The sequence below is a fragment of the Lactuca serriola genome, chromosome 2, assembly GCF_051521515.1.
Source record: "Lactuca serriola cultivar US96UC23 chromosome 2, Lser_US96UC23_V15, whole genome shotgun sequence".
Classification (NCBI taxonomy): domain Eukaryota; kingdom Viridiplantae; phylum Streptophyta; class Magnoliopsida; order Asterales; family Asteraceae; genus Lactuca; species Lactuca serriola.
This window is the reverse complement of record NC_136409.1, coordinates 229202024-229214868: the sequence shown is the minus strand read 5'-3', so window position 1 is coordinate 229214868 and position 12845 is coordinate 229202024. Positions and strand designations below refer to the sequence as shown.

The 12845-nt window shown below is 36.3% G+C and overlaps 2 long non-coding RNA genes across 4 annotated transcripts; both read left to right on the top strand.

Annotated features, from left to right (window-relative positions):
• The first annotated feature begins 284 nt into the window (after positions 1–284).
• LOC145090855 (uncharacterized) lies at positions 285–3465 on the top strand. Of its 3 annotated transcripts, none has more exons than XR_013701787.1 (4): positions 285–396; positions 496–708; positions 2923–3005; positions 3101–3465. It is a non-coding gene; the product is annotated as an uncharacterized LOC145090855 (long non-coding RNA). The 3 variants fall into 3 exon arrangements; XR_013701788.1 differs by having other exon boundaries at positions 3081–3465; XR_013701786.1 differs by having other exon boundaries at positions 2923–3465.
• On the top strand, positions 1117–1387 carry LOC145090854 (uncharacterized). The gene is made up of 2 exons (XR_013701785.1): positions 1117–1225; positions 1304–1387. It is a non-coding gene; the product is annotated as an uncharacterized LOC145090854 (long non-coding RNA).
• Positions 3466–12845: the final 9380 nt, after the last annotated feature.

Sequence of the window (12845 nt, the reverse complement as noted above, 5' to 3'; positions counted from 1 at the left end):
AACTTGAAAGAATCGAAAAAAAAATCTATCAATTTTGAAGCCTAAAAAAATCTAACAAGGACGAGTATCCATCGATCCGACTTCCAAAAATAGAGGGCATTGATTCCACGTCTTTCGGGGTTGGGAGGAAGAAAAAACTGTTGGTCCCGTGTGATCTAATTGGTAGAGGGAATCGATTCCCTAACTCTTTCTCATTTTCTCCACCACCGCTGCTTTCGCTAATATCCACTCCGACCTCTTATGAACGTAAATGGTAAAGATCTGCTTCGATTTCCCGATTGGTCTTCATCGACGGTGGTGGTGAGTCGGAGGTGCCATGTTGATGTGATTATTACAATCGATTGCAGAAAATGAGAAGATTTAGGGTTTTTTCTTGGTCCAGTGGAATACTTTCAGGTTTCGTCTCGACTCCTTTTATTTTATTTTCTTTCTTTTCCTTTCCTTCTGCCATCTGCTTCCTTTCCCCACCTCTTCTTTCTTATTTGGATTCTCCAGGCGATATGCTACTGTGGCGATTCAGTCGGTGGCGGGTCAGCCTCAATTTCATAACATTTTAAGGGATTGCTGTTGGTGTTCATCGACGGTCGTGGTGGGTCGGAGGTGCCATGGTGATGTGAAGAAATAGAGAAAAAGGAATATAGTCATCACTTGCTGATACCGACGACGATCCGTTTTCTGCATTAGCCAGATTGAATGACTTCAAAGGAGGTTCGTATTTCTTTTGTATGTTTTTTTATCCCAATCAATGAATGGATTTTTTCCCCTGTATACGTTGGGCATCTTTCTTTTTTTTATCCCAATCAATGAATGGATTTTTTCCCCTGTATGTTGGTTTTACAAGTGCAAGTATATTAATCTACTAATAATCCCAACTTGACATGAAGTTGATAAGTAACAAGTAAGAATAAATTGTGTTTCAGTGAGTTTGTGTTCGACCCAATTAAATGGCAGCGGAAGCAAATGAACGAGGACTTCCTTGACCTATCAAAGATGTTCAATGCAGTTAAGTCGCTTGTTCGAGTGCCTTCTGTAGACCCCAAATATAAAATTGCTCTGCTTGCTTCTAAGCAGGTTCTTCTTCTTCTTTCTAGAAAAAATTGTTAGTGAAAACCAAAAATAGTATTACATTAGTAAGGAGGTTGCTGGTGCAGGACCATTGTCTTATTGATCTACTGCATGCTTGGCAAGATGGAAAACTTCTGGTTCAGATAAGCTCTGTAATCAGGTAAAGCATGGAACTTTTTTTTTATTTGTTATCTTTGACCAGTAAATGATGTGTATAATATGTCTGTATTTTGAACAGCAATCATGATAGGGTGGGGAATACCCATGTGATGCGGTTCCTTGAAAGACATGAGATTCCATATCATTATCTGTCCAAGTCAAAGGAGAAGAATGTAGAAGATGAGATATTGGGGTTGGTTGAAGATACAGATTTCTTGGTCCTTGCTAGATACATGCAGGTAAATGTTTTTCTAGTAGTAGTATAGCAGCAGGATTGGGAAAAAGGTCTTATTTGTTTATTTACCTAGGACAAGTGTTGTCTGGAAACTTTTTGAAAAGATATGGGAAGGATGTGATCAACATACATCATGGCTTATTGCCATCATTCAAGGGAGGAAATCCATCTAGGCAGGCAGGTTCTGTGTTCCAATTTCCAAATTCTGTTTTAAGCTTTTTATGTTTTTATGTTTTTTACTGGAGAATGACAGGCTTTTGAAGCTGGGGTCAAATTGATTGGTGCCACAACCCATTTTGTCACGGAGGAGCTTGATGGGGGCCCAATCATTAAGCAGATGGTAATCAAAGAGTTTTAAGTTTCTCAGTATCAGTAGTATGCAGTATATATATGCTAAGGTGAAAAGTCAAATAGTTTCTGTTTGGGTTTGCAGGTTGAGAGAGTCTCGCACAAGGATAATTTGCTGAGTTTTATTCAGAAATCTGAGAATCTTGAAAAACAATGCCTTATGAAGGCAATCAAGTCATATTGTGAGTTACGCGTTCTACCTTATCAACACAACAGGACTGTTGTATTTTGAGTAAGCTCAAAATGATGCTGATCAAAACTACAGAGTCCATTATATTCCTTGTGTTGCAAAGTTTTTGTATTTCATTTTAATTATTCATTCTAATTTAAGTTGTTCTTGTTCCAATCCAATAATAAGATAAATTAAGAGTCATTGTGTGTTCATAATACTAAGATATATGTGCATTCTCAATTCTCCTTAAATTCATTGTTGTTGGAGTTTTCTTCTCTGTCAAACTTTGTGTTTTCTAGTGTGATACTTGTTTAAATAGGGAAACTTTTGTTGATTTTGATTGATATAGGGGGTGTTTGGCTAAGTTTATTAAAACAACTTATTAGCTTATTAGAGGTTCAACACCGCTATATATAAGTTAAAAAAAAGTGTTTGGATAAAAAATAACTTATTCTGATGGAAACCTCTAATAAGTAGTCATTTTTTCATAAGTTACCCCATACTTATTAGCTTATAACCTAATAAGTTATAAGCTAATAAGCAATAAGTTTTTTTTTTTTTTGCCAAACACCCCCATAATATATAATATACAAGTGGAAGGATACTTGAAGTCTTCTTATAAAAGATAACAATAGTAGTTTTGATTTCCTGGTCATCAACTTTAATGGAGTCATGGGATGGACCTGCTTCACTGTCCTGTATGTTTTTGAGTTTTGAGTTTGTGTTCACTTTTATCTATTACTTGAAAACCACACCCTCAAGAACATACATTTATTAGTATGTCTAATTAGAAAAAGAGGGTTTGAAAGTGTCAAAAGATATGGATTAGCTATCCATTTTCTACCCACTTCAATCTTTTTTAATGTGTGATTATGTTTTGTTTTTAATTCTTGGATGTGATTTATTGTAAAAGATTTTTTTTAATTGTGTAATTTTGTTGCAGTTTTATACACAACAGTACCAAGGCCATCGGCTACTTTTGACATGTTCCCTTCTTGGCCTATGAGAGTTCATCAAACCCCAAGAGTAAGTCTTTTTTCCCTTATAATAATACCCGCTTCCCTGTTTGAATACGATTGGAAAGAAATACTCTATTTATAGTAAAATGGTTCCATGTACAGGTAGGTACTTGCTGATATGGTTCTTTTTGCTCAACCTCCAAATCTGGTCTCATGTAAGCAGTAGGAAATAATCGTGAAGAAAATTTGATTTTAACAGTTTTGGACCAAACTGCCCCTCCATACTATTTTTATAGTTAAAAAATTTGATTTTAACAGTTTTGGGCCAAAATGCCCCTGCATACTGTTTTTATAGTTATTTTTTATTTTCAACAGTTTTGGTTTTCTCTTACATGGCTGTTTCTTTTTCACTTAACCTGGACAGAATGAAATAATTGGTTAAGACACTAATTACCTATTTGCCCTTCTTCTTTTTTCCTCCCAATCCTCTCACGTTAAAGAATATTGTCAAATTTTGTTCTTTAGAATGTAAGGTAAAAATGGTCATTTGGTCTAGGATATTGTCAAATTTTGTTCTTTAGAATATTGTCATGGGTTTGATCAACTGGTACTGGCTCTTTAGTCTTTCTTTTTATATCTTTTTATGAAATCAGCTTATGATATGAGCTCTGGGTTCGATAGTGCCTTTTTCATGAGATTGTCAAAAGTTGAATAAAATAAAAAAATAAACAAGGGTAATATTGTAATAGGGAGGGTCTTAATACATAAAGTGACCAACCTCTCACTTAGCACGACAAGTCATTTTGATTTTATTAAGTAAAAAAGAAACAACCTTATCAATCTACATGCATAGAAGACCCTGCTGTCCCATAATTTTTAACAATTTGTATTATCATTATTTGATTTTAATAATAATTTGTTTTGTTTTATTGTTGAGGTTATAGACTGATAGCCTTACTTTTCATGTCATTATTATTTATTTCTTTTTTTGTTTGTAGTTTCTTGCAGAAACTTTGGATGTTGTTCAAGACATTGATTGGGTCATTTCTCTTGGAAATGCTTTTGCAAAGCAGTATGAGCTTTATACATATGATGATGAGCATTCTGCACTACTTCACAGGTATGAACTCATTATCATTATCATTACATTTTTTTAATTAAATTATCTTATTGAGAGTATTCTTCTCCTACAAATGTCTTGGTATACTTCTCTGTTGCTAGGTAACCTTCTCGACAACAACATTCTACTTAAGCAGGTGAGTAATCAAGATTAAGGGAGACTTGTAATCATGTTTGACATTCCTTTCCAGTAAGAAACAGAGTTGTATGATTATTTGTTAGTTTTATAGGAATGTATAACCTATGTTAGCAATGTATTATATTTGTTTAACATTTGAATGATTCTTTGTATGACATTACAATTTGTGCAATTTATTTTATTTTTTGAGTATGAAATTTTATTTTATATTATGCAATGGATTGTATTTTTTGTATATGGTATTTTATTTCTATTATGAAAAATTAAATGCAAATTTAATTTAAAAATTAATAAATATATAAATTTATTTTTTTTAAACATTTAAAATTACGATACGCAAACATGTGTGTCATCTTCATTTATGACATGGCCTTTCTTGACAGGGGCTTTCTTGATACGCATTGCGTGTCATTAACACGCGCGTCGTAAGGTTACGACACGCGAATGCGTGTCATCTTCCTTTATGACAGGGCCTTCCTTGATACGCATTGCGTGTCGTAAACGCGCGTCGTAATTGCGCGTCGTAAATGAGCGTCGTAAATGCGCGTCGTCTCTCTTTATGACAGGGCCTTCCTTGACACGCATTTGCGCGTCGTCTGAGCCTTTTACGACGCGCAATGAGCGTCGTAAAAGGCTGTTTTTCTAGTAGTGTCTGTACTACTAATGTTCCTCTATTTCAGCTTTTTATCCCTCATCATTCATCTACCCATGTTTTACCCAACATATTTTGTAGATATAAAATACTTTATACAGTTTACATCATTTAAAACATGTATAAAAATCTTTCACCAGCAGAGACAACAAGTATTCAGATAATATGCACACATAGCACGTAATTTATATTAAAATACTTCATATCTATGTATAAGATGAAAGGGACCATGCACTCACCTGATTAGGTGGTGATTCCGAACTCAGACAACACTTCATCATCTCAAAACAATTTTCCTCGACAAAACCTAGTATCAATACCACTAGGGTTTAGTTTTTAACGTTAACCGCGACTAATTAATACTCTAGCTATTATTACTATTATATAAGCGTTAAATAACACTCAATATAACTCATAATAATAGCCCAAATAATTATTTTAAGGTCCTAATAATGTTACTATAATAAAATAAAATCTATATTAAATATAGTATAGGCGTAGCTCACTTACAGCGGTTTTTATTAAAAACCGGGCTTCGCTGGAGCAGCGTTTCCGAGCCGAAAGCTTTTCTTCTCGGAGCCGTCGGGCGCTCCGGGGCTTTCTTCTCGTGCTAGGGAGGTTCCCTAGACTTGGGAGGGGTTTAGGGAGGCTAGAGAGGAGTTAGAGAGAGAAAGAGAGGCTTATGGTGTGAAGAAAATATGAGGAGTTCACCCTTGTATTTATAGGAGTTTTATAGTAAAGTAGTCTCTAAGCTTCGTTCGTATCTTCCGCGTACGAGCTCCGTTTTCTACGTTATTGATATCCACGTGTTGGTATTTACGAGTACTACAACTTTCATTTAGACCTCGTCGGCTAATTCTTCTTCTATCTCATATTTACAAAAACTGTATCGTATTTATCGCGCTTGAAGAGTAGCGACTAAGCTTCGTCCATATCTTTTGCCTACGAGCTCCGTTTCCGACTTTATTTATATCCACGTGTTGGTATTTACGAGTACTACAACTTTCATTTATACTCTGTTGGCTAATTCTCATTCTATCTCGGATTTATAAAACTGTATCGAATTTATCGCGCTCGAAGAGTAGAGACTAAGCTTCGTCCATATCTATCTCATACTATCTCCGTTTTAGACGTTCTTTATATCCATGCGTAGGTAAAAATAATATCTACAACTTTCATTTTGGCTCTGTCGGCTAATTCTCGACCGATCATAAATTTAACAGTAGGAGGCGTTTAGAGTATTAAATGACCGCGAAGAATTCGTAACTCCTTCATACGAACTCCGTTTTCGTCCATCTTTTTACCGTTGAGTTCCTATTGATGAGATATTTAACTCTCATTTAGGTCGCGTAAGACAAAAACCGCTCGAACTAAAATTCGAGTTTCGGGTTGTACACTGCTAAGCCGAAACTTTGAAAAATCATAACTTCATCATACGGAGTCAGATTTGGGCGTTCTTTTTTATGTATTTTCTCGTTTTAACATACTCTATGACTTTGGTTTAGATAACTAAGGCTAAAAAATCTTCTATCGTAAATTCACTTTTTACGCTTTCTGGTGCAGTGTCGGTTTTGCCGTAAAACTTCGACGGGCCATAACTTCTTCGTTATAACTCAGATTTCGGCGTTCTTTATATGTACGGAAACCTTGTGACATATACTATAACTTGGTTAAGATTATTTATTCTAAATAATCTTTTGCCGAAAAGTCGTTTTCGACCTCTATTATCCTTAAATTGACTAGCCCGGATCTACGGACGTTACAATGCACAACCGGGTCAAGTACATACCAGATATAGTTACGGGCTTAGACACTAATCCAATAGTTTTTTATTTATAAGTAATGTTACTATCTTGTGTCGATCATTTACTATTGTTTCACTTTGCATGTTTTGACTTCCAGAATAATTATACTATTTACACTATCCACAGTCGATCATACTTTAAAAGTAGGTATTGAGGCAAGACTGTCATGAATTTGGCTTGTAGATTGTTTGAAGTTTAATAGATATAGCAAAGGATTTCCACAACATTCATGAGTGCTCATAAGGTCTGAGTATTGGATTAAACTCACACTCACTTGTATCACTTCATGGAATTTATCTTGAGTGATCGTGAGACGATAATATCATATAAGTTTTCAAACCAAGAGATATGGGTTGTTGACTATGAGTTGGTGGTACATAGATAGTACGAAACCGCATCAGTAACTTGATGTTATAAAATGTTTTGTTGTGTACAATTTAACGAGTAGTTAGTACAAGCATATGAGTCGAAGTTTTTCTGTTCCTTTTAGTCCTTGGAGGATTAAAAGCGATATCTTAGGCCCCTCGATGATTTTGCTTTGACTTATGTGTCGGGACCCGTCAGAACTAAACTGATGTGTTCGATTAAATTCTATGTCAAACAAATCGGAAATCGGGAAACAAACTGCTGGAAAATAAGTATGACATTGTTCCATGTATTTGTCTGGCTGATATCTTGAGAACAGAGGAGTAGAAGATCCTTTATCTAAAATGGCGCGTCACAGTTCGACAGAGGCTTTTAAGAGCTACGATTGCTAGTCGGTGTTTTAAGTCGTACTTGCAGTTATAGTTATTAGACTTATCCAAATGGGAGATTGTTGGATTTAGTGTCTAAGCCCATAACTATAATTGGTATGTACATGAACCGAGAGTAGCATGGTCCATTTGGGTTGCATGTCACCAGAACAATTTGTAAGGATGGACTTTTGAGAAGAGGATACTTATGATCTATTAATATATTATAAGTTCTAATATATTAATATGAAATCATATTATTATTTAATTAGTATTTATCAAGAATTAATTTGTAATTAATTTAGTGATCAAAAGAGACTAATTAAATATAAGGGGTTGATTTGGTAAATCAATCATTTTTATGGTCTGGGCTTATGGTTATTTAGGATAGGCTAAACCAATATGGTGGTCAATGGATAGTCCATGGAGGTTTAACCCATGGATCCTAAGTAAGATGAAATGTCATGCACATTAGGATTTACATGGATGTAACCCTAATCCTAGCCACACTGTATACGAAGACCCTAGGCTATTAAAATCAACACCTAGTGATCTTTGGAAGAGCATAGCTGATTTTCTGTGCAAGTAATCGTCTATAAAGTCCTCCATTGTTGGTCGTGCTGTGTGAAGCATTTGAGGCATCACATTTGGGGTGCTAGGCTCTTAAAGGTCCAAGGAAACAAGCTACAAGAAAAGGTACGTCAACTAACTAGTTTTGTTATACAAGTACCCATGTTTTGCATGCTAGTTAGGATAATGCTTTGGAAAATCAAATTGCATTTAGAATTAGAGAAAACATAGATCCAAAGCATTTAGAATTGTATGTGCACCGCAAGGTTGTTAGAGTGCTCAAAACCCATCAGGATGATCATTTGGACCGGGGAACCGGCCGGAACCGGATAGAACCGATCGGGTCGGGACATGGACGATATTCTTGTGGATTTTTGGAACCAGGAACTGGTAGAACCGGAAAAAAACTGGTAGAACCAGCAAAAACCGAAATCATATGTTGCTATTTCTCGAGGACCGGTTCCAATATTGAAGACACGACAAGAACTGGTAAGAACCGGAATCGGTAGAACCAACAGTCTGGTTCGGTTCCTATTTTTCACCAAGTTTGGTTCCCGTGCTGGTTTCGGGTTAGGTCGGTTTCGATGCTCATCCCTAGGAATAACCAGGTAGGATCATATCGGATGTAGGGTCCGTTTCGTATATAGAGTATACTTTTTGTAAATCCCACTTTAAACACATCACTAAATCCAACCTAGACATCATCCCCGTAACTAGATCAATCAGTATAATGACTTGGAATTACTGATAAATATATTTATAGGTTCATAATAACGAATTATGAATATAAATATAATTTACACTAAAAGAAAAAGAGTGTAGCTTAACTTACAGAGGTTTTAGCGAAAACCGGGAAAACATGATGACAGGACTCCGAAACCGAAAACTCTATTTTGTCAGGCTCCTAGATACTCTAGAGCCTAGCTAAAATACTTAAGAAATCTAGAAAAATCGAACTCGAGAATTTGGGAGGTTTCCAGAGAGAAATGGATGGTTTTGAGTGAAGAAATGAGAGTTTTCGAGGGGGTGGGTATATATAGCCTCAGCAGGTGCGCGTCGCACACCAGACAGAGGTGTCGTGCACGTCTGGTGTGTTGGCTCCTCTACCTCCCTGTCACGTGTCCAACTCTTGTCTGTCCACGTCCTTTCTTCTAGAACTTTGCTATGTGCTCGCTTTTTATGGCGCCACATGTCACGTCCATAACGTGCCACGTCGCCTTGTCTCTTGGAGGAGTGGGCGGTCGACTTACCACGTGGCGCACTTTGGTGCTGCCATGTCATCATCACATATGTTTTCTCACATATATTTGGACGGTCATAACTTTCACATACGAGTTCTGTTTTCGACGTTCTTTATATCTCTGGTGTAACATCTAGTTTTAAGGCACTTCCATTGTTGACCCTTATATTAAGATGTATTGCATTTTTAGTCCCTAAGTGAAAAAAGAGTGTAAAAGAGGCCTTAGTGGCATTTTTGTAAATTTAGACCTTGAGGAGTACGTGGTGCGTATGTTGGGCGTACTCGGACGCGCCCTAGTATGCAGGGCGTACGTAGCTAGATTCCAAACCCTAGTTTTTAGGGTTTTATCCATATTTAAACATCCTTAAGCCCCATTTGCTTCCCCATTTTCAGCCTCCATCATCATAAACGTCTTCTCTTGCAAACCCTAGCCCCATTAACCATTTGGAAGTTTGAGTGTGAGTTTTGGTGTGTTCCAAAGGAAGAAGAAGGTGGTGGTGAAGCTTGGAAGCTAGAAGCAAGCTTGGATCTGGAAGTTTGGCATCTTTCCCCTCATTAGAAGGTATAAAGTTCATATCTGGATGGCTAGTTTGTTAGATCTTGTTTATGTGTTGATCTTATGTCCTTTTTGGTCCCAAATTGAGGAGTTTTGAGCATGGCATGTTCTTGACCCATTAATCCATCCTTTCAGACCTTAGGAGGGGTCTTAAGCCATAAAAATGTAGTATTAAGGGTTGGTTTTGCTCCATGCATGGTATGGAATATCTTAAAGCATTAAGATGTTGAGTTTTCATGGATTAAGCACTTATTAGCCATGAAAAGTCATAAAGTTGGAAACTTTATGACTCTTAGTGGTATTTTGACCCTGGATCTGAAGATTAGACGTAAGAACTTAATGCAATAAGCTCTTAACGATTTTGGGAAAGCTGGATGTACGCCCTGCGTAATTTGAGTACGCATCATGTATGTGGTCAAGTCCCTCGATTGCGATCAACGTTGGAGTACGCCCCACATACATATGGAGTACACCCCATGTACGTACATTGTTTTGACTCGGCTAGGTTGCCTCAGTTGACTTATGGATTTTGACTGGTGTGACTTTGACTTTGCCCAAGTTTGACCCATGGGTATTTTGGTTGGTATTTGAGGATTGATCTTTGGATGGTGTTGAAAATTTAGCATTTTGGATGGATGAGTGTTGGCTGGAGCTGAGAGTTGGATTTGGGACCTCATTAGCTATTGATCAGATCGAGATGTGAGTTTTTCCTCACTGTACTTATGGTTTGAAGTCACCAACGCCATTCCATTAGATTAGATATCCTGTTATGTGATAGTATGTTATCATGATCTATATCCTGGTAGATAAGATGATGATATGCTTAGTGAACTATAGATCTGGCTGATTGTTTGTAGACTGATTATATGTTTATCTGGTATATGTGCATATATTTGTTGGTGGTTGAGGCTTTTTTTCTATGTGTGTGATCCAACAAACCGAGGGTATTTCAACTCGATGGTTGACTGGACCCATGGTATATTGGCATTCCAAATCGATGGTTGACATGGCCTAGGGTTTTCCAACCCGATCGTTGATTGGACCCAACATGATTGTTATGGTATATGGTAAGACTAACTGCTTTGTACGTTAGTCAACAGGCCGGGGGTATTCCAACCCGATGGTTGATTAGACCCGACATGTTTTGGTATTCCAACCCGATGGTTGATTATACCAAACATAATGATGATACGAGGGTATTCCATCCTGAGGATGACTGGGCCCATCGTAGACATGCCTGGTATTCCAGCCCGAGGCTAATTGGGCTAGGCATGGGTATTTATGCATGTAAATTGTTTGTGTGGTGGTATTTTGAGGGAACTCTCTAAGCTTTGTGCTTATAATTTCATTTTATTGTTTCAGGTGCTTCAGAGGACCGTGGTAAGGCGAAGGCGTGACCGTACACATCCTTGGTTTTACAACTGGTTGGATCTTGAGAGACTTTGATTTTAAATAATGTTTTGGAAACAATGGTTTTGTAAACACTTTTGTTAGTAAATGGGTAGTTTTGAAAGGTTCAAATTTGTTGAAAATTTTGGGATGTTACATCTGGAATCCTTTCGACAATCTCTACAACTTTCATTAAGGTCTCAACCTCTAATTCTTAATCCAACAAAAATTCATATATAGATCGTTTTAGACTGTTAAAGTCCATGTGAAATCCATAACTCCTTCATACGAACTTCATTCTCAACTGTCTTTATATCAAAAGGTTCATATTTATGATATCTTCAATTCTCGTTTAGATTGTTTCAGATAACAATCAACTGATTAGAATTTCGATTTCTGTTTTAACATAGATGCATTGAAACTTCGAAAAATCATTACTTCCTTTCACGAAGTCAGATTTGGAAGTTCTTCATATGCATGCTCTTGTTTAACGATTACTATGACTTTCATTTATATTTCTTAGGCGTAATCAAACTATCTAAAATTCATTTTTTACAACAAACGTATCCGTGCCGGTTTAATCGCGAAACTTCGAAGAAGCATAACTTCTTTATACGATGTCGGATTTCATTGTTCTTTATATGTACGGAATATTTGTCACATATACTATAACTTTGGTTAATGTTATTTATCCTAAATAACCTTCTATCAAAAAGTCATTTTTAATGTTTATTATAATTTAATTAACTAGTCCGAATCTGCGAGTGTTACACTTAAGTATCAAATTCATTATCTAAGGTACGAAAACAATCAAAAGATTTACCTAAGTATTCATGTATCCTAGAATCTAGGTTTTACTAGTTTTAGCAACATACTTTAAAAATCAACAAAAGAAAGGAATCTCTCTTGATTGCTTGATTGTGATCTTGTGATTGCCAGTTTGTCGCAATGGATGAAGGATCCAACGTAGCACCCCACTAATAAAGTCAGAACCACAACACCAAAAGCAAAAGGAAGAAACCCTAGTTTAGGGTTTATGCAAAGTTCACTAACCCTAAGAGAGAAGTTATGAATTTGTATAATAGGAGAGATGGAGAGAGGTGGACAATTTCTAGGTGAACAACTAGCTCTAAGGTTTGACCCATAGCAGTTTGTTACTAAGCACCAAATAGAATCCTAAAGAATTTAAACTCTAAAGTTAATCCGTATGTGATTTAAACCTGACATATCTGACATATCTCTATCCAGAGACATCTTAAAACTGTCCACACGAGGCTCTCCATGAGCTTCTGGAATATTCTAATCAATCTCTTGGATTAATTATAATCCAAACTCTTTAATTAATTAAAACATTTTAATTAATTGCCAAAATAATTTCTAATTAATTTATTAATCTCTTACAAAATTAACAAAGTATTTAATCTCCATTTCCTATGCTATTTGGGTCATGAGGCAAACCCAAAAGGACACTGCTATTATTAGAAATATTACCAAAATAGTTAATAACCTTGAATACTATTTTCATCAGTATCCTATTTGGACAAGTCGTTAACTTTTCATTGTCTTAATATTCTACTAACGATCAACAGCTGGCGACCAATGGAGTACATGTTCCCGGCTTCAAACGCATGCCAACATTAAACTGCCTGTTAGACAGCTAAACAAAAAACCACTCGGCTCTAAACTAGAACTGTTCATAAGTC